This window comes from Schistocerca nitens, chromosome 11 (assembly GCF_023898315.1).
Source record: "Schistocerca nitens isolate TAMUIC-IGC-003100 chromosome 11, iqSchNite1.1, whole genome shotgun sequence".
Classification (NCBI taxonomy): domain Eukaryota; kingdom Metazoa; phylum Arthropoda; class Insecta; order Orthoptera; family Acrididae; genus Schistocerca; species Schistocerca nitens.
In genome coordinates this window covers 148933484-148957789 of record NC_064624.1, presented here as the reverse complement: position 1 = coordinate 148957789, position 24306 = coordinate 148933484, and the positions used below count along the sequence as shown (strand labels likewise).

Below are 24306 nucleotides of genomic sequence, written 5' to 3'. Positions count from 1 at the left end.
ATGCGTCCTCCGCTAGTGTCGAAGGCTGCACGCGGAGGTGCAACGAGCAGCAGTGCGTCTCACACACGCGGCGGTGCGCCCGCTAATTCGGCCGTCGCTCTGCTGGGACGCCGGGCGCGCCCCCCGCGCCGTCCTCGAGGAACTGGCTGTTGCGGAAGGAAGTGCTTTCGTCAAATGCGGCCGAAAACTAACATTTTGTGTGTTGGGAGAAAAGCCGAACGCGAATTCTGCCGTGCTCCTACGTTACGTGAGTGCCAACGGCCATACCATGATGAATACACCGGTTCTCGTCCGATCACCGAAGTTAAGCATCATTGGGCCCGGTTAGTACTTGGATGGGTGACCACCTGGGAAACCCGGGTGCTGTTGGCTCCCTTCCTTTTTTTTTTTTTTTTTGTTTTATGTCGCTACCCCTACCAGCCCAATTTTCAAACCACCTTTCTGTTGTGACAAAGATGCTTCCTTAAGCATTTTAAACTACTGCAATGGTACGAAAATGCAGTAATTAACTCAGTTTGAGGGAGAATTTGCTAAGCAAGTTTGCCAAGAAAACTTTGAAAACGACAAAACAGTACGAATCGGCAGGTGATTTCTGAAATCCGTCACCGCCTATTGTTGTGTAGGAGTGTAGAGTTCGAAATTTGATTTGTAATCACGAATTTATTCCTTAGTCGTCTCGTCTCGTCTCGTCTCGTCCCGCAGACGTTTGTCGTGCTTGCGCTGTCATATGGACCACGACCCGAGCGGCAGCGAGCGGCAGTCGAGCAAAGTCGGGACAAGTCGGGACGGGGACAGGGATAGGACTGGTGTGAATGCACTGCAAACTACGCACACACCCGGTGTGTGAGGCGAGGCGAGGCGAGGCGAGGAAGCCCACATCGCTACCAGTGGCGCCCTCCAGCACGACACTGCCACACCCCGCACAGGCCGTCCGCTGGACACCAGGGACAAGATGCGTCCTCCGCTAGTGTCGAAGGCTGCACGCGGAGGTGCAACGAGCAGCAGTGCGTCTCACACACGCGGCGGTGCGCCCGCTAATTCGGCCGTCGCTCTGCTGGGACGCCGGGCGCGCCCCCCGCGCCGTCCTCGAGGAACTGGCTGTTGCGGAAGGAAGTGCTTTCGTCAAATGCGGCCGAAAACTAACATTTTGTGTGTTGGGAGAAAAGCCGAACGCGAATTCTGCCGTGCTCCTACGTTACGTGAGTGCCAACGGCCATACCATGATGAATACACCGGTTCTCGTCCGATCACCGAAGTTAAGCATCATTGGGCCCGGTTAGTACTTGGATGGGTGACCGCCTGGGAAACCCGGGTGCTGTTGGCTTCCTTCCTTTTTTTTTTTTTTGTTTTATGTCGCTACCCCTACCAGCCCAATTTTCAAACCACCTTTCTGTTGTGACAAAGATGCTTCCTTAAGCCTTTTATACTACTGCAATGGTACGAAAATGCAGTAATTAACTCAGTTTGAGGGAGAATGTGCTAACCAAGTTTGCCAGGAAGCCTTTGAAAACGACAAAACGGTACGAATCGGCAGGTGATTTCTGAAATACGTCACCGCCTATTGTTGTGTAGGAGTGTAGAGTTCCAAACTTGATTTGTAATCACGAATCTGTCCCTTAGTCGTCTCGTCTCGTCTCGTCCCGCAGACGTTTGTCGTGCTTGCGCTGTCATATGGACCACGACCCGAGCGGCAGCGAGCGGCAGTCGAGCAAAGTCGGGACAAGTCGGGACGGGGACAGGGATAGGAATGGTGTGAATGCACTGCAAACTACGCACACACCCGGTGTGTGAGGCGAGGCGAGGCGAGGCGAGGCGAGGCGAGGCGAGGCGAGGAAGCCCACATCGCTACCAGTGGCGCCCTCCAGCACGACACTGCCACACCCCGCACAGGCCGTCCGCTGGACACCAGGGACAAGATGCGTCCTCCGCTAGTGTCGAAGGCTGCACGCGGAGGTGCAACGAGCAGCAGTGCGTCTCACACACGCGGCGGTGCGCCCGCTAATTCGGCCGTCGCTCTGCTGGGACGCCGGGCGCGCCCCCCGCGCCGTCCTCGAGGAACTGGCTGTTGCGGAAGGAAGTGCTTTCGTCAAATGCGGCCGAAAACTAACATTTTGTGTGTTGGGAGAAAAGCCGAACGCGAATTCTGCCGTGCTCCTACGTTACGTGAGTGCCAACGGCCATACCATGATGAATACACCGGTTCTCGTCCGATCACCGAAGTTAAGCATCATTGGGCCCGGTTAGTACTTGGATGGGTGACCGCCTGGGAAACCCGGGTGCTGTTGGCTTCCTTCCTTTTTTTTTTTTTTTGTTTTATGTCGCTACCCCTACCAGCCCAATTTTCAAACCACCTTTCTGTTGTGACAAAGATGCTTCCTTAAGCCTTTTATACTACTGCAATGGTACGAAAATGCAGTAATTAACTCAGTTTGAGGGAGAATGTGCTAACCAAGTTTGCCAGGAAGCCTTTGAAAACGACAAAACGGTACGAATCGGCAGGTGATTTCTGAAATCCGTCACCGCCTATTGTTGTGTAGGAGTGTAGAGTTCGAAATTTGATTTGTAATCACGAATTTATTCCTTAGTCGTCTCGTCTCGTCTCGTCTCGTCCCGCAGACGTTTGTCGTGCTTGCGCTGTCATATGGACCACGACCCGAGCGGCAGCGAGCGGCAGTCGAGCAAAGTCGGGACAAGTCGGGACGGGGACAGGGATAGGACTGGTGTGAATGCACTGCAAACTACGCACACACCCGGTGTGTGAGGCGAGGCGAGGCGAGGCGAGGAAGCCCACATCGCTACCAGTGGCGCCCTCCAGCACGACACTGCCACACCCCGCACAGGCCGTCCGCTGGACACCAGGGACAAGATGCGTCCTCCGCTAGTGTCGAAGGCTGCACGCGGAGGTGCAACGAGCAGCAGTGCGTCTCACACACGCGGCGGTGCGCCCGCTAATTCGGCCGTCGCTCTGCTGGGACGCCGGGCGCGCCCCCCGCGCCGTCCTCGAGGAACTGGCTGTTGCGGAAGGAAGTGCTTTCGTCAAATGCGGCCGAAAACTAACATTTTGTGTGTTGGGAGAAAAGCCGAACGCGAATTCTGCCGTGCTCCTACGTTACGTGAGTGCCAACGGCCATACCATGATGAATACACCGGTTCTCGTCCGATCACCGAAGTTAAGCATCATTGGGCCCGGTTAGTACTTGGATGGGTGACCGCCTGGGAAACCCGGGTGCTGTTGGCTTCCTTCCTTTTTTTTTTTTTTTGTTTTATGTCGCTACCCCTACCAGCCCAATTTTCAAACCACCTTTCTGTTGTGACAAAGATGCTTCCTTAAGCCTTTTATACTACTGCAATGGTACGAAAATGCAGTAATTAACTCAGTTTGAGGGAGAATGTGCTAACCAAGTTTGCCAGGAAGCCTTTGAAAACGACAAAACGGTACGAATCGGCAGGTGATTTCTGAAATACGTCACCGCCTATTGTTGTGTAGGAGTGTAGAGTTCCAAACTTGATTTGTAATCACGAATCTGTCCCTTAGTCGTCTCGTCTCGTCTCGTCCCGCAGACGTTTGTCGTGCTTGCGCTGTCATATGGACCACGACCCGAGCGGCAGCGAGCGGCAGTCGAGCAAAGTCGGGACAAGTCGGGACGGGGACAGGGATAGGAATGGTGTGAATGCACTGCAAACTACGCACACACCCGGTGTGTGAGGCGAGGCGAGGCGAGGCGAGGCGAGGCGAGGCGAGGAAGCCCACATCGCTACCAGTGGCGCCCTCCAGCACGACACTGCCACACCCCGCACAGGCCGTCCGCTGGACACCAGGGACAAGATGCGTCCTCCGCTAGTGTCGAAGGCTGCACGCGGAGGTGCAACGAGCAGCAGTGCGTCTCACACACGCGGCGGTGCGCCCGCTAATTCGGCCGTCGCTCTGCTGGGACGCCGGGCGCGCCCCCCGCGCCGTCCTCGAGGAACTGGCTGTTGCGGAAGGAAGTGCTTTCGTCAAATGCGGCCGAAAACTAACATTTTGTGTGTTGGGAGAAAAGCCGAACGCGAATTCTGCCGTGCTCCTACGTTACGTGAGTGCCAACGGCCATACCATGATGAATACACCGGTTCTCGTCCGATCACCGAAGTTAAGCATCATTGGGCCCGGTTAGTACTTGGATGGGTGACCGCCTGGGAAACCCGGGTGCTGTTGGCTTCCTTCCTTTTTTTTTTTTTGTTTTATGTCGCTACCCCTACCAGCCCAATTTTCAAACCACCTTTCTGTTGTGACAAAGATGCTTCCTTAAGCCTTTTATACTACTGCAATGGTACGAAAATGCAGTAATTAACTCAGTTTGAGGGAGAATGTGCTAACCAAGTTTGCCAGGAAGCCTTTGAAAACGACAAAACGGTACGAATCGGCAGGTGATTTCTGAAATACGTCACCGCCTATTGTTGTGTAGGAGTGTAGAGTTCCAAACTTGATTTGTAATCACGAATCTGTCCCTTAGTCGTCTCGTCTCGTCTCGTCCCGCAGACGTTTGTCGTGCTTGCGCTGTCATATGGACCACGACCCGAGCGGCAGCGAGCGGCAGTCGAGCAAAGTCGGGACAAGTCGGGACGGGGACAGGGATAGGAATGGTGCGAATGCACTGCAAACTACGCACACACCCGGCGTGGGGCGAGGCGAGGCGAGGCGAGGCGAGGCGAGGCGAGGCGAGGCGAGGCGAGGAAGCCCACATCGCTACCAGTGGCGCCCTCCAGCACGACACTGCCACACCCCGCACAGGCCCTCCGCTGGACACCAGGGACAAGATGCGCCCTCCGCTAGTGTCGAAGGCTGCACGCGCCCTGCGAATGACAGGAGGTGCAACGAGCAGCAGTGCGTCTCACACACGCGGCGGTGCGCCCGCTAATTCGGCCGTCGCTCTGCTGGGACGCCGGGCGCGCCCCCCGCGCCGTCCTCGAGGAACTGGCTGTTGCGGAAGGAAGTGCTTTCGTCAAATGCGGCCGAAAACTAACATTTTGTGTGTTGGGAGAAAAGCCGAACGCGAATTCTGCCGTGCTCCTACGTTACGTGAGTGCCAACGGCCATACCATGATGAATACACCGGTTCTCGTCCGATCACCGAAGTTAAGCATCATTGGGCCCGGTTAGTACTTGGATGGGTGACCACCTGGGAAACCCGGGTGCTGTTGGCTCCCTTCCTTTTTTTTTTTTTTTTTGTTTTATGTCGCTACCCCTACCAGCCCAATTTTCAAACCACCTTTCTGTTGTGACAAAGATGCTTCCTTAAGCATTTTAAACTACTGCAATGGTACGAAAATGCAGTAATTAACTCAGTTTGAGGGAGAATTTGCTAAGCAAGTTTGCCAAGAAAACTTTGAAAACGACAAAACAGTACGAATCGGCAGGTGATTTCTGAAATCCGTCACCGCCTATTGTTGTGTAGGAGTGTAGAGTTCGAAATTTGATTTGTAATCACGAATTTATTCCTTAGTCGTCTCGTCTCGTCTCGTCTCGTCCCGCAGACGTTTGTCGTGCTTGCGCTGTCATATGGACCACGACCCGAGCGGCAGCGAGCGGCAGTCGAGCAAAGTCGGGACAAGTCGGGACGGGGACAGGGATAGGACTGGTGTGAATGCACTGCAAACTACGCACACACCCGGTGTGTGAGGCGAGGCGAGGCGAGGCGAGGAAGCCCACATCGCTACCAGTGGCGCCCTCCAGCACGACACTGCCACACCCCGCACAGGCCGTCCGCTGGACACCAGGGACAAGATGCGTCCTCCGCTAGTGTCGAAGGCTGCACGCGGAGGTGCAACGAGCAGCAGTGCGTCTCACACACGCGGCGGTGCGCCCGCTAATTCGGCCGTCGCTCTGCTGGGACGCCGGGCGCGCCCCCCGCGCCGTCCTCGAGGAACTGGCTGTTGCGGAAGGAAGTGCTTTCGTCAAATGCGGCCGAAAACTAACATTTTGTGTGTTGGGAGAAAAGCCGAACGCGAATTCTGCCGTGCTCCTACGTTACGTGAGTGCCAACGGCCATACCATGATGAATACACCGGTTCTCGTCCGATCACCGAAGTTAAGCATCATTGGGCCCGGTTAGTACTTGGATGGGTGACCGCCTGGGAAACCCGGGTGCTGTTGGCTTCCTTCCTTTTTTTTTTTTTTGTTTTATGTCGCTACCCCTACCAGCCCAATTTTCAAACCACCTTTCTGTTGTGACAAAGATGCTTCCTTAAGCCTTTTATACTACTGCAATGGTACGAAAATGCAGTAATTAACTCAGTTTGAGGGAGAATGTGCTAACCAAGTTTGCCAGGAAGCCTTTGAAAACGACAAAACGGTACGAATCGGCAGGTGATTTCTGAAATACGTCACCGCCTATTGTTGTGTAGGAGTGTAGAGTTCCAAACTTGATTTGTAATCACGAATCTGTCCCTTAGTCGTCTCGTCTCGTCTCGTCCCGCAGACGTTTGTCGTGCTTGCGCTGTCATATGGACCACGACCCGAGCGGCAGCGAGCGGCAGTCGAGCAAAGTCGGGACAAGTCGGGACGGGGACAGGGATAGGAATGGTGCGAATGCACTGCAAACTACGCACACACCCGGCGTGGGGCGAGGCGAGGCGAGGCGAGGCGAGGCGAGGCGAGGCGAGGCGAGGCGAGGAAGCCCACATCGCTACCAGTGGCGCCCTCCAGCACGACACTGCCACACCCCGCACAGGCCCTCCGCTGGACACCAGGGACAAGATGCGCCCTCCGCTAGTGTCGAAGGCTGCACGCGCCCTGCGAATGACAGGAGGTGCAACGAGCAGCAGTGCGTCTCACACACGCGGCGGTGCGCCCGCTAATTCGGCCGTCGCTCTGCTGGGACGCCGGGCGCGCCCCCCGCGCCGTCCTCGAGGAACTGGCTGTTGCGGAAGGAAGTGCTTTCGTCAAATGCGGCCGAAAACTAACATTTTGTGTGTTGGGAGAAAAGCCGAACGCGAATTCTGCCGTGCTCCTACGTTACGTGAGTGCCAACGGCCATACCATGATGAATACACCGGTTCTCGTCCGATCACCGAAGTTAAGCATCATTGGGCCCGGTTAGTACTTGGATGGGTGACCACCTGGGAAACCCGGGTGCTGTTGGCTCCCTTCCTTTTTTTTTTTTTTTTTGTTTTATGTCGCTACCCCTACCAGCCCAATTTTCAAACCACCTTTCTGTTGTGACAAAGATGCTTCCTTAAGCATTTTAAACTACTGCAATGGTACGAAAATGCAGTAATTAACTCAGTTTGAGGGAGAATTTGCTAAGCAAGTTTGCCAAGAAAACTTTGAAAACGACAAAACAGTACGAATCGGCAGGTGATTTCTGAAATCCGTCACCGCCTATTGTTGTGTAGGAGTGTAGAGTTCGAAATTTGATTTGTAATCACGAATTTATTCCTTAGTCGTCTCGTCTCGTCTCGTCTCGTCCCGCAGACGTTTGTCGTGCTTGCGCTGTCATATGGACCACGACCCGAGCGGCAGCGAGCGGCAGTCGAGCAAAGTCGGGACAAGTCGGGACGGGGACAGGGATAGGACTGGTGTGAATGCACTGCAAACTACGCACACACCCGGTGTGTGAGGCGAGGCGAGGCGAGGCGAGGAAGCCCACATCGCTACCAGTGGCGCCCTCCAGCACGACACTGCCACACCCCGCACAGGCCGTCCGCTGGACACCAGGGACAAGATGCGTCCTCCGCTAGTGTCGAAGGCTGCACGCGGAGGTGCAACGAGCAGCAGTGCGTCTCACACACGCGGCGGTGCGCCCGCTAATTCGGCCGTCGCTCTGCTGGGACGCCGGGCGCGCCCCCCGCGCCGTCCTCGAGGAACTGGCTGTTGCGGAAGGAAGTGCTTTCGTCAAATGCGGCCGAAAACTAACATTTTGTGTGTTGGGAGAAAAGCCGAACGCGAATTCTGCCGTGCTCCTACGTTACGTGAGTGCCAACGGCCATACCATGATGAATACACCGGTTCTCGTCCGATCACCGAAGTTAAGCATCATTGGGCCCGGTTAGTACTTGGATGGGTGACCGCCTGGGAAACCCGGGTGCTGTTGGCTTCCTTCCTTTTTTTTTTTTTTGTTTTATGTCGCTACCCCTACCAGCCCAATTTTCAAACCACCTTTCTGTTGTGACAAAGATGCTTCCTTAAGCCTTTTATACTACTGCAATGGTACGAAAATGCAGTAATTAACTCAGTTTGAGGGAGAATGTGCTAACCAAGTTTGCCAGGAAGCCTTTGAAAACGACAAAACGGTACGAATCGGCAGGTGATTTCTGAAATACGTCACCGCCTATTGTTGTGTAGGAGTGTAGAGTTCCAAACTTGATTTGTAATCACGAATCTGTCCCTTAGTCGTCTCGTCTCGTCTCGTCCCGCAGACGTTTGTCGTGCTTGCGCTGTCATATGGACCACGACCCGAGCGGCAGCGAGCGGCAGTCGAGCAAAGTCGGGACAAGTCGGGACGGGGACAGGGATAGGAATGGTGTGAATGCACTGCAAACTACGCACACACCCGGTGTGTGAGGCGAGGCGAGGCGAGGCGAGGCGAGGCGAGGCGAGGAAGCCCACATCGCTACCAGTGGCGCCCTCCAGCACGACACTGCCACACCCCGCACAGGCCGTCCGCTGGACACCAGGGACAAGATGCGTCCTCCGCTAGTGTCGAAGGCTGCACGCGGAGGTGCAACGAGCAGCAGTGCGTCTCACACACGCGGCGGTGCGCCCGCTAATTCGGCCGTCGCTCTGCTGGGACGCCGGGCGCGCCCCCCGCGCCGTCCTCGAGGAACTGGCTGTTGCGGAAGGAAGTGCTTTCGTCAAATGCGGCCGAAAACTAACATTTTGTGTGTTGGGAGAAAAGCCGAACGCGAATTCTGCCGTGCTCCTACGTTACGTGAGTGCCAACGGCCATACCATGATGAATACACCGGTTCTCGTCCGATCACCGAAGTTAAGCATCATTGGGCCCGGTTAGTACTTGGATGGGTGACCGCCTGGGAAACCCGGGTGCTGTTGGCTTCCTTCCTTTTTTTTTTTTGTTTTATGTCGCTACCCCTACCAGCCCAATTTTCAAACCACCTTTCTGTTGTGACAAAGATGCTTCCTTAAGCCTTTTATACTACTGCAATGGTACGAAAATGCAGTAATTAACTCAGTTTGAGGGAGAATGTGCTAACCAAGTTTGCCAGGAAGCCTTTGAAAACGACAAAACGGTACGAATCGGCAGGTGATTTCTGAAATACGTCACCGCCTATTGTTGTGTAGGAGTGTAGAGTTCCAAACTTGATTTGTAATCACGAATCTGTCCCTTAGTCGTCTCGTCTCGTCTCGTCCCGCAGACGTTTGTCGTGCTTGCGCTGTCATATGGACCACGACCCGAGCGGCAGCGAGCGGCAGTCGAGCAAAGTCGGGACAAGTCGGGACGGGGACAGGGATAGGAATGGTGTGAATGCACTGCAAACTACGCACACACCCGGTGTGTGAGGCGAGGCGAGGCGAGGCGAGGCGAGGCGAGGCGAGGAAGCCCACATCGCTACCAGTGGCGCCCTCCAGCACGACACTGCCACACCCCGCACAGGCCGTCCGCTGGACACCAGGGACAAGATGCGTCCTCCGCTAGTGTCGAAGGCTGCACGCGGAGGTGCAACGAGCAGCAGTGCGTCTCACACACGCGGCGGTGCGCCCGCTAATTCGGCCGTCGCTCTGCTGGGACGCCGGGCGCGCCCCCCGCGCCGTCCTCGAGGAACTGGCTGTTGCGGAAGGAAGTGCTTTCGTCAAATGCGGCCGAAAACTAACATTTTGTGTGTTGGGAGAAAAGCCGAACGCGAATTCTGCCGTGCTCCTACGTTACGTGAGTGCCAACGGCCATACCATGATGAATACACCGGTTCTCGTCCGATCACCGAAGTTAAGCATCATTGGGCCCGGTTAGTACTTGGATGGGTGACCGCCTGGGAAACCCGGGTGCTGTTGGCTTCCTTCCTTTTTTTTTTTTTGTTTTATGTCGCTACCCCTACCAGCCCAATTTTCAAACCACCTTTCTGTTGTGACAAAGATGCTTCCTTAAGCCTTTTATACTACTGCAATGGTACGAAAATGCAGTAATTAACTCAGTTTGAGGGAGAATGTGCTAACCAAGTTTGCCAGGAAGCCTTTGAAAACGACAAAACGGTACGAATCGGCAGGTGATTTCTGAAATACGTCACCGCCTATTGTTGTGTAGGAGTGTAGAGTTCCAAACTTGATTTGTAATCACGAATCTGTCCCTTAGTCGTCTCGTCTCGTCTCGTCCCGCAGACGTTTGTCGTGCTTGCGCTGTCATATGGACCACGACCCGAGCGGCAGCGAGCGGCAGTCGAGCAAAGTCGGGACAAGTCGGGACGGGGACAGGGATAGGAATGGTGCGAATGCACTGCAAACTACGCACACACCCGGCGTGGGGCGAGGCGAGGCGAGGCGAGGCGAGGCGAGGCGAGGCGAGGCGAGGCGAGGAAGCCCACATCGCTACCAGTGGCGCCCTCCAGCACGACACTGCCACACCCCGCACAGGCCCTCCGCTGGACACCAGGGACAAGATGCGCCCTCCGCTAGTGTCGAAGGCTGCACGCGCCCTGCGAATGACAGGAGGTGCAACGAGCAGCAGTGCGTCTCACACACGCGGCGGTGCGCCCGCTAATTCGGCCGTCGCTCTGCTGGGACGCCGGGCGCGCCCCCCGCGCCGTCCTCGAGGAACTGGCTGTTGCGGAAGGAAGTGCTTTCGTCAAATGCGGCCGAAAACTAACATTTTGTGTGTTGGGAGAAAAGCCGAACGCGAATTCTGCCGTGCTCCTACGTTACGTGAGTGCCAACGGCCATACCATGATGAATACACCGGTTCTCGTCCGATCACCGAAGTTAAGCATCATTGGGCCCGGTTAGTACTTGGATGGGTGACCACCTGGGAAACCCGGGTGCTGTTGGCTCCCTTCCTTTTTTTTTTTTTTTTTGTTTTATGTCGCTACCCCTACCAGCCCAATTTTCAAACCACCTTTCTGTTGTGACAAAGATGCTTCCTTAAGCATTTTAAACTACTGCAATGGTACGAAAATGCAGTAATTAACTCAGTTTGAGGGAGAATTTGCTAAGCAAGTTTGCCAAGAAAACTTTGAAAACGACAAAACAGTACGAATCGGCAGGTGATTTCTGAAATCCGTCACCGCCTATTGTTGTGTAGGAGTGTAGAGTTCGAAATTTGATTTGTAATCACGAATTTATTCCTTAGTCGTCTCGTCTCGTCTCGTCTCGTCCCGCAGACGTTTGTCGTGCTTGCGCTGTCATATGGACCACGACCCGAGCGGCAGCGAGCGGCAGTCGAGCAAAGTCGGGACAAGTCGGGACGGGGACAGGGATAGGACTGGTGTGAATGCACTGCAAACTACGCACACACCCGGTGTGTGAGGCGAGGCGAGGCGAGGCGAGGAAGCCCACATCGCTACCAGTGGCGCCCTCCAGCACGACACTGCCACACCCCGCACAGGCCGTCCGCTGGACACCAGGGACAAGATGCGTCCTCCGCTAGTGTCGAAGGCTGCACGCGGAGGTGCAACGAGCAGCAGTGCGTCTCACACACGCGGCGGTGCGCCCGCTAATTCGGCCGTCGCTCTGCTGGGACGCCGGGCGCGCCCCCCGCGCCGTCCTCGAGGAACTGGCTGTTGCGGAAGGAAGTGCTTTCGTCAAATGCGGCCGAAAACTAACATTTTGTGTGTTGGGAGAAAAGCCGAACGCGAATTCTGCCGTGCTCCTACGTTACGTGAGTGCCAACGGCCATACCATGATGAATACACCGGTTCTCGTCCGATCACCGAAGTTAAGCATCATTGGGCCCGGTTAGTACTTGGATGGGTGACCGCCTGGGAAACCCGGGTGCTGTTGGCTTCCTTCCTTTTTTTTTTTTTTGTTTTATGTCGCTACCCCTACCAGCCCAATTTTCAAACCACCTTTCTGTTGTGACAAAGATGCTTCCTTAAGCCTTTTATACTACTGCAATGGTACGAAAATGCAGTAATTAACTCAGTTTGAGGGAGAATGTGCTAACCAAGTTTGCCAGGAAGCCTTTGAAAACGACAAAACGGTACGAATCGGCAGGTGATTTCTGAAATACGTCACCGCCTATTGTTGTGTAGGAGTGTAGAGTTCCAAACTTGATTTGTAATCACGAATCTGTCCCTTAGTCGTCTCGTCTCGTCTCGTCCCGCAGACGTTTGTCGTGCTTGCGCTGTCATATGGACCACGACCCGAGCGGCAGCGAGCGGCAGTCGAGCAAAGTCGGGACAAGTCGGGACGGGGACAGGGATAGGAATGGTGTGAATGCACTGCAAACTACGCACACACCCGGTGTGTGAGGCGAGGCGAGGCGAGGCGAGGCGAGGCGAGGCGAGGAAGCCCACATCGCTACCAGTGGCGCCCTCCAGCACGACACTGCCACACCCCGCACAGGCCGTCCGCTGGACACCAGGGACAAGATGCGTCCTCCGCTAGTGTCGAAGGCTGCACGCGGAGGTGCAACGAGCAGCAGTGCGTCTCACACACGCGGCGGTGCGCCCGCTAATTCGGCCGTCGCTCTGCTGGGACGCCGGGCGCGCCCCCCGCGCCGTCCTCGAGGAACTGGCTGTTGCGGAAGGAAGTGCTTTCGTCAAATGCGGCCGAAAACTAACATTTTGTGTGTTGGGAGAAAAGCCGAACGCGAATTCTGCCGTGCTCCTACGTTACGTGAGTGCCAACGGCCATACCATGATGAATACACCGGTTCTCGTCCGATCACCGAAGTTAAGCATCATTGGGCCCGGTTAGTACTTGGATGGGTGACCGCCTGGGAAACCCGGGTGCTGTTGGCTTCCTTCCTTTTTTTTTTTTTGTTTTATGTCGCTACCCCTACCAGCCCAATTTTCAAACCACCTTTCTGTTGTGACAAAGATGCTTCCTTAAGCCTTTTATACTACTGCAATGGTACGAAAATGCAGTAATTAACTCAGTTTGAGGGAGAATGTGCTAACCAAGTTTGCCAGGAAGCCTTTGAAAACGACAAAACGGTACGAATCGGCAGGTGATTTCTGAAATACGTCACCGCCTATTGTTGTGTAGGAGTGTAGAGTTCCAAACTTGATTTGTAATCACGAATCTGTCCCTTAGTCGTCTCGTCTCGTCTCGTCCCGCAGACGTTTGTCGTGCTTGCGCTGTCATATGGACCACGACCCGAGCGGCAGCGAGCGGCAGTCGAGCAAAGTCGGGACAAGTCGGGACGGGGACAGGGATAGGAATGGTGCGAATGCACTGCAAACTACGCACACACCCGGCGTGGGGCGAGGCGAGGCGAGGCGAGGCGAGGCGAGGCGAGGCGAGGCGAGGCGAGGAAGCCCACATCGCTACCAGTGGCGCCCTCCAGCACGACACTGCCACACCCCGCACAGGCCCTCCGCTGGACACCAGGGACAAGATGCGCCCTCCGCTAGTGTCGAAGGCTGCACGCGCCCTGCGAATGACAGGAGGTGCAACGAGCAGCAGTGCGTCTCACACACGCGGCGGTGCGCCCGCTAATTCGGCCGTCGCTCTGCTGGGACGCCGGGCGCGCCCCCCGCGCCGTCCTCGAGGAACTGGCTGTTGCGGAAGGAAGTGCTTTCGTCAAATGCGGCCGAAAACTAACATTTTGTGTGTTGGGAGAAAAGCCGAACGCGAATTCTGCCGTGCTCCTACGTTACGTGAGTGCCAACGGCCATACCATGATGAATACACCGGTTCTCGTCCGATCACCGAAGTTAAGCATCATTGGGCCCGGTTAGTACTTGGATGGGTGACCACCTGGGAAACCCGGGTGCTGTTGGCTCCCTTCCTTTTTTTTTTTTTTTTGTTTTATGTCGCTACCCCTACCAGCCCAATTTTCAAACCACCTTTCTGTTGTGACAAAGATGCTTCCTTAAGCATTTTAAACTACTGCAATGGTACGAAAATGCAGTAATTAACTCAGTTTGAGGGAGAATTTGCTAAGCAAGTTTGCCAAGAAAACTTTGAAAACGACAAAACAGTACGAATCGGCAGGTGATTTCTGAAATCCGTCACCGCCTATTGTTGTGTAGGAGTGTAGAGTTCGAAATTTGATTTGTAATCACGAATTTATTCCTTAGTCGTCTCGTCTCGTCTCGTCTCGTCCCGCAGACGTTTGTCGTGCTTGCGCTGTCATATGGACCACGACCCGAGCGGCAGCGAGCGGCAGTCGAGCAAAGTCGGGACAAGTCGGGACGGGGACAGGGATAGGACTGGTGTGAATGCACTGCAAACTACGCACACACCCGGTGTGTGAGGCGAGGCGAGGCGAGGCGAGGAAGCCCACATCGCTACCAGTGGCGCCCTCCAGCACGACACTGCCACACCCCGCACAGGCCGTCCGCTGGACACCAGGGACAAGATGCGTCCTCCGCTAGTGTCGAAGGCTGCACGCGGAGGTGCAACGAGCAGCAGTGCGTCTCACACACGCGGCGGTGCGCCCGCTAATTCGGCCGTCGCTCTGCTGGGACGCCGGGCGCGCCCCCCGCGCCGTCCTCGAGGAACTGGCTGTTGCGGAAGGAAGTGCTTTCGTCAAATGCGGCCGAAAACTAACATTTTGTGTGTTGGGAGAAAAGCCGAACGCGAATTCTGCCGTGCTCCTACGTTACGTGAGTGCCAACGGCCATACCATGATGAATACACCGGTTCTCGTCCGATCACCGAAGTTAAGCATCATTGGGCCCGGTTAGTACTTGGATGGGTGACCGCCTGGGAAACCCGGGTGCTGTTGGCTTCCTTCCTTTTTTTTTTTTTGTTTTATGTCGCTACCCCTACCAGCCCAATTTTCAAACCACCTTTCTGTTGTGACAAAGATGCTTCCTTAAGCCTTTTATACTACTGCAATGGTACGAAAATGCAGTAATTAACTCAGTTTGAGGGAGAATGTGCTAACCAAGTTTGCCAGGAAGCCTTTGAAAACGACAAAACGGTACGAATCGGCAGGTGATTTCTGAAATACGTCACCGCCTATTGTTGTGTAGGAGTGTAGAGTTCCAAACTTGATTTGTAATCACGAATCTGTCCCTTAGTCGTCTCGTCTCGTCTCGTCCCGCAGACGTTTGTCGTGCTTGCGCTGTCATATGGACCACGACCCGAGCGGCAGCGAGCGGCAGTCGAGCAAAGTCGGGACAAGTCGGGACGGGGACAGGGATAGGAATGGTGTGAATGCACTGCAAACTACGCACACACCCGGTGTGTGAGGCGAGGCGAGGCGAGGCGAGGCGAGGCGAGGCGAGGAAGCCCACATCGCTACCACTGGCGCCCTCCAGCACGACACTGCCACACCCCGCACAGGCCGTCCGCTGGACACCAGGGACAAGATGCGTCCTCCGCTAGTGTCGAAGGCTGCACGCGGAGGTGCAACGAGCAGCAGTGCGTCTCACACACGCGGCGGTGCGCCCGCTAATTCGGCCGTCGCTCTGCTGGGACGCCGGGCGCGCCCCCCGCGCCGTCCTCGAGGAACTGGCTGTTGCGGAAGGAAGTGCTTTCGTCAAATGCGGCCGAAAACTAACATTTTGTGTGTTGGGAGAAAAGCCGAACGCGAATTCTGCCGTGCTCCTACGTTACGTGAGTGCCAACGGCCATACCATGATGAATACACCGGTTCTCGTCCGATCACCGAAGTTAAGCATCATTGGGCCCGGTTAGTACTTGGATGGGTGACCACCTGGGAAACCCGGGTGCTGTTGGCTCCCTTCCTTTTTTTTTTTTTTTTTGTTTTATGTCGCTACCCCTACCAGCCCAATTTTCAAACCACCTTTCTGTTGTGACAAAGATGCTTCCTTAAGCATTTTAAACTACTGCAATGGTACGAAAATGCAGTAATTAACTCAGTTTGAGGGAGAATTTGCTAAGCAAGTTTGCCAAGAAAACTTTGAAAACGACAAAACAGTACGAATCGGCAGGTGATTTCTGAAATCCGTCACCGCCTATTGTTGTGTAGGAGTGTAGAGTTCGAAATTTGATTTGTAATCACGAATTTATTCCTTAGTCGTCTCGTCTCGTCTCGTCTCGTCCCGCAGACGTTTGTCGTGCTTGCGCTGTCATATGGACCACGACCCGAGCGGCAGCGAGCGGCAGTCGAGCAAAGTCGGGACAAGTCGGGACGGGGACAGGGATAGGACTGGTGTGAATGCACTGCAAACTACGCACACACCCGGTGTGTGAGGCGAGGCGAGGCGAGGCGAGGAAGCCCACATCGCTACCAGTGGCGCCCTCCAGCACGACACTGCCACACCCCGCACAGGCCGTCCGCTGGACACCAGGGACAAGATGCGTCCTCCGCTAGTGTCGAAGGCTGCACGCGGAGGTGCAACGAGCAGCAGTGCGTCTCACACACGCGGCGGTGCGCCCGCTAATTCGGCCGTCGCTCTGCTGGGACGCCGGGCGCGCCCCCCGCGCCGTCCTCGAGGAACTGGCTGTTGCGGAAGGAAGTGCTTTCGTCAAATGCGGCCGAAAACTAACATTTTGTGTGTTGGGAGAAAAGCCGAACGCGAATTCTGCCGTGCTCCTACGTTACGTGAGTGCCAACGGCCATACCATGATGAATACACCGGTTCTCGTCCGATCACCGAAGTTAAGCATCATTGGGCCCGGTTAGTACTTGGATGGGTGACCGCCTGGGAAACCCGGGTGCTGTTGGCTTCCTTCCTTTTTTTTTTTTGTTTTATGTCGCTACCCCTACCAGCCCAATTTTCAAACCACCTTTCTGTTGTGACAAAGATGCTTCCTTAAGCCTTTTATACTACTGCAATGGTACGAAAATGCAGTAATTAACTCAGTTTGAGGGAGAATGTGCTAACCAAGTTTGCCAGGAAGCCTTTGAAAACGACAAAACGGTACGAATCGGCAGGTGATTTCTGAAATACGTCACCGCCTATTGTTGTGTAGGAGTGTAGAGTTCCAAACTTGATTTGTAATCACGAATCTGTCCCTTAGTCGTCTCGTCTCGTCTCGTCCCGCAGACGTTTGTCGTGCTTGCGCTGTCATATGGACCACGACCCGAGCGGCAGCGAGCGGCAGTCGAGCAAAGTCGGGACAAGTCGGGACGGGGACAGGGATAGGAATGGTGCGAATGCACTGCAAACTACGCACACACCCGGCGTGGGGCGAGGCGAGGCGAGGCGAGGCGAGGCGAGGCGAGGCGAGGCGAGGCGAGGAAGCCCACATCGCTACCAGTGGCGCCCTCCAGCACGACACTGCCACACCCCGCACAGGCCCTCCGCTGGACACCAGGGACAAGATGCGCCCTCCGCTAGTGTCGAAGGCTGCACGCGCCCTGCGAATGACAGGAGGTGCAACGAGCAGCAGTGCGTCTCACACACGCGGCGGTGCGCCCGCTAATTCGGCCGTCGCTCTGCTGGGACGCCGGGCGCGCCCCCCGCGCCGTCCTCGAGGAACTGGCTGTTGCGGAAGGAAGTGCTTTCGTCAAATGCGGCCGAAAACTAACATTTTGTGTGTTGGGAGAAAAGCCGAACGCGAATTCTGCCGTGCTCCTACGTTACGTGAGTGCCAACGGCCATACCATGATGAATACACCGGTTCTCGTCCGATCACCGAAGTTAAGCATCATTGGGCCCGGTTAGTACTTGGATGGGTGACCACCTGGGAAACCCGGGTGCTGTTGGCTCCCTTCCTTTTTTTTTTTTTTTTTGTTTTATGTCGCTACCCCTACCAGCCCAATTTTCAAACCACCTTTCTGTTGTGACAAAGATGCTTCCTTAAGCATTTTAAACTACTGCAATGGTACGAAAATGCAGTAATTAACTCAGTTTGAGGGAGAATTTGCTAAGCAAGTTTGCCAAGAAAACTTTGAAAACGACAAAACAGTACGAATCGGCAGGTGATTTCTGAAATCCGTCACCGCCTATTGTTGTGTAGGAGTGTAGAGTTCGAAATTTGATTTGTAATCACGAATTTATTCCTTAGTCGTCTCGTCTCGTCTCGTCTCGTCCCGCAGACGTTTGTCGTGCTTGCGCTGTCATATGGACCACGACCCGAGCGGCAGCGAGCGGCAGTCGAGCAAAGTCGGGACAAGTCGGGACGGGGACAGGGATAGGACTGGTGTGAATGCACTGCAAACTACGCACACACCCGGTGTGTGAGGCGAGGCGAGGCGAGGCGAGGAAGCCCACATCGCTACCAGTGGCGCCCTCCAGCACGACACTGCCACACCCCGCACAGGCCGTCCGCTGGACACCAGGGACAAGATGCGTCCTCCGCTAGTGTCGAAGGCTGCACGCGGAGGTGCAACGAGCAGCAGTGCGTCTCACACACGCGGCGGTGCGCCCGCTAATTCGGCCGTCGCTCTGCTGGGACGCCGGGCGCGCCCCCCGCGCCGTCCTCGAGGAACTGGCTGTTGCGGAAGGAAGTGCTTTCGTCAAATGCGGCCGAAAACTAACATTTTGTGTGTTGGGAGAAAAGCCGAACGCGAATTCTGCCGTGCTCCTACGTTACGTGAGTGCCAACGGCCATACCATGATGAATACACCGGTTCTCGTCCGATCACCGAAGTTAAGCATCATTGGGCCCGGTTAGTACTTGGATGGGTGACCGCCTGGGAAACCCGGGTGCTGTTGGCTTCCTTCCTTTTTTTTTTTTTTGTTTTATGTCGCTACCCCTACCAGCCCAATTTTCAAACCACCTTTCTGTTGTGACAAAGATGCTTCCTTAAGCCTTTTATACTACTGCAATGGTACGAAAATGCAGTAATTAACTCAGTTTGAGGGAGAATGTGCTAACCAAGTTTGCCAGGAAGCCTTTGAAAACGACAAAACGGTACGAATCGGCAGGTGATTTCTGAAATACGTCACCGCCTATTGTTGTGTAGGAGTGTAGAGTTCCAAACTTGATTTGTAATCACGAATCTGTCCCTTAGTCGTCTCGTCTCGTCTCGTCCCGCAGACGTTTGTCGTGCTTGCGCTGTCATATGGACCACGACCCGAGCGGCAGCGAGCGGCAGTCGAGCAAAGTCGGGACAAGTCGGGACGGGGACAGGGATAGGAATGGTGTGAATGCACTGCAAACTACGCACACACCCGGTGTGTGAGGCGAGGCGAGGCGAGGCGAGGCGAGGCGAGGCGAGGAAGCCCACATCGCTACCAGTGGCGCCCTCCAGCACGACACTGCCACACCCCGCACAGGCCGTCCGCTGGACACCAGGGACAAGATGCGTCCTCCGCTAGTGTCGAAGGCTGCACGCGGAGGTGCAACGAGCAGCAGTGCGTCTCACACACGCGGCGGTGCGCCCGCTAATTCGGCCGTCGCTCTGCTGGGACGCCGGGCGCGCCCCCCGCGCCGTCCTCGAGGAACTGGCTGTTGCGGAAGGAAGTGCTTTCGTCAAATGCGGCCGAAAACTAACATTTTGTGTGTTGGGAGAAAAGCCGAACGCGAATTCTGCCGTGCTCCTACGTTACGTGAGTGCCAACGGCCATACCATGATGAATACACCGGTTCTCGTCCGATCACCGAAGTTAAGCATCATTGGGCCCGGTTAGTACTTGGATGGGTGACCGCCTGGGAAACCCGGGTGCTGTTGGCTTCCTTCCTTTTTTTTTTTTTTGTTTTATGTCGCTACCCCTACCAGCCCAATTTTCAAACCACCTTTCTGTTGTGACAAAGATGCTTCCTTAAGCCTTTTATACTACTGCAATGGTACGAAAATGCAGTAATTAACTCAGTTTGAGGGAGAATGTGCTAACCAAGTTTGCCAGGAAGCCTTTGAAAACGACAAAACGGTACGAATCGGCAGGTGATTTCTGAAATACGTCACCGCCTATTGTTGTGTAGGAGTGTAGAGTTCCAAACTTGATTTGTAATCACGAATCTGTCCCTTAGTCGTCTCGTCTCGTCTCGTCCCGCAGACGTTTGTCGTGCTTGCGCTGTCATATGGACCACGACCCGAGCGGCAGCGAGCGGCAGTCGAGCAAAGTCGGGACAAGTCGGGACGGGGACAGGGATAGGAATGGTGTGAATGCACTGCAAACTACGCACACACCCGGTGTGTGAGGCGAGGCGAGGCGAGGCGAGGCGAGGCGAGGCGAGGAAGCCCACATCGCTACCAGTGGCGCCCTCCAGCACGACACTGCCACACCCCGCACAGGCCGTCCGCTGGACACCAGGGACAAGATGCGTCCTCCGCTAGTGTCGAAGGCTGCACGCGGAGGTGCAACGAGCAGCAGTGCGTCTCACACACGCGGCGGTGCGCCCGCTAATTCGGCCGTCGCTCTGCTGGGACGCCGGGCGCGCCCCCCGCGCCGTCCTCGAGGAACTGGCTGTTGCGGAAGGAAGTGCTTTCGTCAAATGCGGCCGAAAACTAACATTTTGTGTGTTGGGAGAAAAGCCGAACGCGAATTCTGCCGTGCTCCTACGTTACGTGAGTGCCAACGGCCATACCATGATGAATACACCGGTTCTCGTCCGATCACCGAAGTTAAGCATCATTGGGCCCGGTTAGTACTTGGATGGGTGACCACCTGGGAAACCCGGGTGCTGTTGGCTCCCTTCCTTTTTTTTTTTTTTTTTGTTTTATGTCGCTACCCCTACCAGCCCAATTTTCAAACCACCTTTCTGTTGTGACAAAGATGCTTCCTTAAGCATTTTAAACTACTGCAATGGTACGAAAATGCAGTAATTAACTCAGTTTGAGGGAGAATTTGCTAAGCAAGTTTGCCAAGAAAACTTTGAAAACGACAAAACAGTACGAATCGGCAGGTGATTTCTGAAATCCGTCACCGCCTATTGTTGTGTAGGAGTGTAGAGTTCGAAATTTGATTTGTAATCACGAATTTATTCCTTAGTCGTCTCGTCTCGTCTCGTCTCGTCCCGCAGACGTTTGTCGTGCTTGCGCTGTCATATGGACCACGACCCGAGCGGCAGCGAGCGGCAGTCGAGCAAAGTCGGGACAAGTCGGGACGGGGACAGGGATAGGACTGGTGTGAATGCACTGCAAACTACGCACACACCCGGTGTGTGAGGCGAGGCGAGGCGAGGCGAGGAAGCCCACATCGCTACCAGTGGCGCCCTCCAGCACGACACTGCCACACCCCGCACAGGCCGTCCGCTGGACACCAGGGACAAGATGCGTCCTCCGCTAGTGTCGAAGGCTGCACGCGGAGGTGCAACGAGCAGCAGTGCGTCTCACACACGCGGCGGTGCGCCCGCTAATTCGGCCGTCGCTCTGCTGGGACGCCGGGCGCGCCCCCCGCGCCGTCCTCGAGGAACTGGCTGTTGCGGAAGGAAGTGCTTTCGTCAAATGCGGCCGAAAACTAACATTTTGTGTGTTGGGAGAAAAGCCGAACGCGAATTCTGCCGTGCTCCTACGTTACGTGAGTGCCAACGGCCATACCATGATGAATACACCGGTTCTCGTCCGATCACCGAAGTTAAGCATCATTGGGCCCGGTTAGTACTTGGATGGGTGACCGCCTGGGAAACCCGGGTGCTGTTGGCTTCCTTCCTTTTTTTTTTTTTTGTTTTATGTCGCTACCCCTACCAGCCCAATTTTCAAACCACCTTTCTGTTGTGACAAAGATGCTTCCTTAAGCCTTTTATACTACTGCAATGGTACGAAAATGCAGTAATTAACTCAGTTTGAGGGAGAATGTGCTAACCAAGTTTGCCAGGAAGCCTTTGAAAACGACAAAACGGTACGAATCGGCAGGTGATTTCTGAAATACGTCACCGCCTATTGTTGTGTAGGAGTGTAGAGTTCCAAACTTGATTTGTAATCACGAATCTGTCCCTTAGTCGTCTCGTCTCGTCTCGTCCCGCAGACGTTTGTCGTGCTTGCGCTGTCATATGGACCACGACCCGAGCGGCAGCGAGCGGCAGTCGAGCAAAGTCGGGACAAGTCGGGACGGGGACAGGGATAGGAATGGTGTGAATGCACTGCAAACTACGCACACACCCGGTGTGTGAGGCGAGGCGAGGCGAGGCGAGGCGAGGCGAGGCGAGGAAGCCCACATCGCTACCAGTGGCGCCCTCCAGCACGACACTGCCACACCCCGCACAGGCCGTCCGCTGGACACCAGGGACAAGATGCGTCCTCCGCTAGTGTCGAAGGCTGCACGCGGAGGTGCAACGAGCAGCAGTGCGTCTCACACACGCGGCGGTGCGCCCGCTAATTCGGCCGTCGCTCTGCTGGGACGCCGGGCGCGCCCCCCGCGCCGTCCTCGAGGAACTGGCTGTTGCGGAAGGAAGTGCTTTCGTCAAATGCGGCCGAAAACTAACATTTTGTGTGTTGGGAGAAAAGCCGAACGCGAATTCTGCCGTGCTCCTACGTTACGTGAGTGCCAACGGCCATACCATGATGAATACACCGGTTCTCGTCCGATCACCGAAGTTAAGCATCATTGGGCCCGGTTAGTACTTGGATGGGTGACCGCCTGGGAAACCCGGGTGCTGTTGGCTTCCTTCCTTTTTTTTTTTTTTGTTTTATGTCGCTACCCCTACCAGCCCAATTTTCAAACCACCTTTCTGTTGTGACAAAGATGCTTCCTTAAGCCTTTTATACTACTGCAATGGTACGAAAATGCAGTAATTAACTCAGTTTGAGGGAGAATGTGCTAACCAAGTTTGCCAGGAAGCCTTTGAAAACGACAAAACGGTACGAATCGGCAGGTGATTTCTGAAATACGTCACCGCCTATTGTTGTGTAGGAGTGTAGAGTTCCAAACTTGATTTGTAATCACGAATCTGTCCCTTAGTCGTCTCGTCTCGTCTCGTCCCGCAGACGTTTGTCGTGCTTGCGCTGTCATATGGACCACGACCCGAGCGGCAGCGAGCGGCAGTCGAGCAAAGTCGGGACAAGTCGGGACGGGGACAGGGATAGGAATGGTGCGAATGCACTGCAAACTACGCACACACCCGGCGTGGGGCGAGGCGAGGCGAGGCGAGGCGAGGCGAGGCGAGGCGAGGAAGCCCACATCGCTACCAGTGGCGCCCTCCAGCACGACACTGCCACACCCCGCACAGGCCCTCCGCTGGACACCAGGGACAAGATGCGCCCTCCGCTAGTGTCGAAGGCTGCACGCGCCCTGCGAATGACAGGAGGTGCAACGAGCAGCAGTGCGTCTCACACACGCGGCGGTGCGCCCGCTAATTCGGCCGTCGCTCTGCTGGGACGCCGGGCGCGCCCCCCGCGCCGTCCTCGAGGAACTGGCTGTTGCGGAAGGAAGTGCTTTCGTCAAATGCGGCCGAAAACTAACATTTTGTGTGTTGGGAGAAAAGCCGAACGCGAATTCTGCCGTGCTCCTACGTTACGTGAGTGCCAACGGCCATACCATGATGAATACACCGGTTCTCGTCCGATCACCGAAGTTAAGCATCATTGGGCCCGGTTAGTACTTGGATGGGTGACCGCCTGGGAAACCCGGGTGCTGTTGGCTTCCTTCCTTTTTTTTTTTTTTTGTTTTATGTCGCTACCCCTACCAGCCCAATTTTCAAACCACCTTTCTGTTGTGACAAAGATGCTTCCTTAAGCCTTTTATACTACTGCAATGGTACGAAAATGCAGTAATTAACTCAGTTTGAGGGAGAATGTGCTAACCAAGTTTGCCAGGAAGCCTTTGAAAACGACAAAACGGTACGAATCGGCAGGTGATTTCTGAAATACGTCACCGCCTATTGTTGTGTAGGAGTGTAGAGTTCCAAACTTGATTTGTAATCACGAATCTGTCCCTTAGTCGTCTCGTCTCGTCTCGTCCCGCAGACGTTTGTCGTGCTTGCGCTGTCATATGGACCACGACCCGAGCGGCAGCGAGCGGCAGTCGAGCAAAGTCGGGACAAGTCGGGACGGGGACAGGGATAGGAATGGTGTGAATGCACTGCAAACTACGCACACACCCGGTGTGTGAGGCGAGGCGAGGCGAGGCGAGGCGAGGCGAGGCGAGGAAGCCCACATCGCTACCAGTGGCGCCCTCCAGCACGACACTGCCACACCCCGCACAGGCCGTCCGCTGGACACCAGGGACAAGATGCGTCCTCCGCTAGTGTCGAAGGCTGCACGCGGAGGTGCAACGAGCAGCAGTGCGTCTCACACACGCGGCGGTGCGCCCGCTAATTCGGCCGTCGCTCTGCTGGGACGCCGGGCGCGCCCCCCGCGCCGTCCTCGAGGAACTGGCTGTTGCGGAAGGAAGTGCTTTCGTCAAATGCGGCCGAAAACTAACATTTTGTGTGTTGGGAGAAAAGCCGAACGCGAATTCTGCCGTGCTCCT

General features: G+C 55.3%; 25 non-coding genes across 25 annotated transcripts; all 25 read left to right on the top strand.

Annotated features, from left to right (window-relative positions):
* The first annotated feature begins 253 nt into the window (after positions 1 to 253).
* LOC126213750 (5S ribosomal RNA) lies at positions 254 to 372 on the top strand. Its single transcript, XR_007541402.1, has one exon. It is a non-coding gene; the product is annotated as a 5S ribosomal RNA (ribosomal RNA).
* An 833-nt stretch (positions 373 to 1205) lies between these two features.
* On the top strand, positions 1206 to 1324 carry LOC126214272 (5S ribosomal RNA). The gene has a single exon (XR_007541746.1). It is a non-coding gene; the product is annotated as a 5S ribosomal RNA (ribosomal RNA).
* Positions 1325 to 2169: 845 nt separating this feature from the next.
* LOC126214270 (5S ribosomal RNA) lies at positions 2170 to 2288 on the top strand. Its single transcript, XR_007541745.1, has one exon. It is a non-coding gene; the product is annotated as a 5S ribosomal RNA (ribosomal RNA).
* An 831-nt stretch (positions 2289 to 3119) lies between these two features.
* On the top strand, positions 3120 to 3238 carry LOC126214269 (5S ribosomal RNA). Its single transcript, XR_007541744.1, has one exon. It is a non-coding gene; the product is annotated as a 5S ribosomal RNA (ribosomal RNA).
* Positions 3239 to 4079: 841 nt separating this feature from the next.
* On the top strand, positions 4080 to 4198 carry LOC126214267 (5S ribosomal RNA). The gene has a single exon (XR_007541742.1). It is a non-coding gene; the product is annotated as a 5S ribosomal RNA (ribosomal RNA).
* An 867-nt stretch (positions 4199 to 5065) lies between these two features.
* Positions 5066 to 5184, top strand: LOC126213738 (5S ribosomal RNA). The gene has a single exon (XR_007541391.1). It is a non-coding gene; the product is annotated as a 5S ribosomal RNA (ribosomal RNA).
* Positions 5185 to 6017: 833 nt separating this feature from the next.
* Positions 6018 to 6136, top strand: LOC126214266 (5S ribosomal RNA). Its single transcript, XR_007541741.1, has one exon. It is a non-coding gene; the product is annotated as a 5S ribosomal RNA (ribosomal RNA).
* Positions 6137 to 7004: 868 nt separating this feature from the next.
* On the top strand, positions 7005 to 7123 carry LOC126213726 (5S ribosomal RNA). Its single transcript, XR_007541380.1, has one exon. It is a non-coding gene; the product is annotated as a 5S ribosomal RNA (ribosomal RNA).
* An 833-nt stretch (positions 7124 to 7956) lies between these two features.
* On the top strand, positions 7957 to 8075 carry LOC126214265 (5S ribosomal RNA). The gene has a single exon (XR_007541740.1). It is a non-coding gene; the product is annotated as a 5S ribosomal RNA (ribosomal RNA).
* Positions 8076 to 8915: 840 nt separating this feature from the next.
* Positions 8916 to 9034, top strand: LOC126214264 (5S ribosomal RNA). The gene has a single exon (XR_007541739.1). It is a non-coding gene; the product is annotated as a 5S ribosomal RNA (ribosomal RNA).
* Positions 9035 to 9872: 838 nt separating this feature from the next.
* LOC126214263 (5S ribosomal RNA) lies at positions 9873 to 9991 on the top strand. Its single transcript, XR_007541738.1, has one exon. It is a non-coding gene; the product is annotated as a 5S ribosomal RNA (ribosomal RNA).
* Positions 9992 to 10858: 867 nt separating this feature from the next.
* On the top strand, positions 10859 to 10977 carry LOC126213714 (5S ribosomal RNA). Its single transcript, XR_007541369.1, has one exon. It is a non-coding gene; the product is annotated as a 5S ribosomal RNA (ribosomal RNA).
* An 833-nt stretch (positions 10978 to 11810) lies between these two features.
* Positions 11811 to 11929, top strand: LOC126214262 (5S ribosomal RNA). The gene has a single exon (XR_007541737.1). It is a non-coding gene; the product is annotated as a 5S ribosomal RNA (ribosomal RNA).
* Positions 11930 to 12769: 840 nt separating this feature from the next.
* Positions 12770 to 12888, top strand: LOC126214261 (5S ribosomal RNA). Its single transcript, XR_007541736.1, has one exon. It is a non-coding gene; the product is annotated as a 5S ribosomal RNA (ribosomal RNA).
* An 867-nt stretch (positions 12889 to 13755) lies between these two features.
* Positions 13756 to 13874, top strand: LOC126213702 (5S ribosomal RNA). Its single transcript, XR_007541358.1, has one exon. It is a non-coding gene; the product is annotated as a 5S ribosomal RNA (ribosomal RNA).
* Positions 13875 to 14706: 832 nt separating this feature from the next.
* LOC126214259 (5S ribosomal RNA) lies at positions 14707 to 14825 on the top strand. Its single transcript, XR_007541735.1, has one exon. It is a non-coding gene; the product is annotated as a 5S ribosomal RNA (ribosomal RNA).
* An 839-nt stretch (positions 14826 to 15664) lies between these two features.
* On the top strand, positions 15665 to 15783 carry LOC126213690 (5S ribosomal RNA). Its single transcript, XR_007541347.1, has one exon. It is a non-coding gene; the product is annotated as a 5S ribosomal RNA (ribosomal RNA).
* Positions 15784 to 16616: 833 nt separating this feature from the next.
* Positions 16617 to 16735, top strand: LOC126214258 (5S ribosomal RNA). The gene has a single exon (XR_007541734.1). It is a non-coding gene; the product is annotated as a 5S ribosomal RNA (ribosomal RNA).
* Positions 16736 to 17601: 866 nt separating this feature from the next.
* Positions 17602 to 17720, top strand: LOC126213678 (5S ribosomal RNA). Its single transcript, XR_007541336.1, has one exon. It is a non-coding gene; the product is annotated as a 5S ribosomal RNA (ribosomal RNA).
* Positions 17721 to 18553: 833 nt separating this feature from the next.
* LOC126214257 (5S ribosomal RNA) lies at positions 18554 to 18672 on the top strand. The gene has a single exon (XR_007541733.1). It is a non-coding gene; the product is annotated as a 5S ribosomal RNA (ribosomal RNA).
* Positions 18673 to 19512: 840 nt separating this feature from the next.
* Positions 19513 to 19631, top strand: LOC126214255 (5S ribosomal RNA). The gene has a single exon (XR_007541731.1). It is a non-coding gene; the product is annotated as a 5S ribosomal RNA (ribosomal RNA).
* An 840-nt stretch (positions 19632 to 20471) lies between these two features.
* On the top strand, positions 20472 to 20590 carry LOC126213665 (5S ribosomal RNA). The gene has a single exon (XR_007541324.1). It is a non-coding gene; the product is annotated as a 5S ribosomal RNA (ribosomal RNA).
* Positions 20591 to 21423: 833 nt separating this feature from the next.
* Positions 21424 to 21542, top strand: LOC126214254 (5S ribosomal RNA). Its single transcript, XR_007541730.1, has one exon. It is a non-coding gene; the product is annotated as a 5S ribosomal RNA (ribosomal RNA).
* An 840-nt stretch (positions 21543 to 22382) lies between these two features.
* Positions 22383 to 22501, top strand: LOC126214253 (5S ribosomal RNA). The gene has a single exon (XR_007541729.1). It is a non-coding gene; the product is annotated as a 5S ribosomal RNA (ribosomal RNA).
* An 858-nt stretch (positions 22502 to 23359) lies between these two features.
* LOC126214252 (5S ribosomal RNA) lies at positions 23360 to 23478 on the top strand. Its single transcript, XR_007541728.1, has one exon. It is a non-coding gene; the product is annotated as a 5S ribosomal RNA (ribosomal RNA).
* The last annotated feature ends 828 nt before the right edge of the window (positions 23479 to 24306 follow it).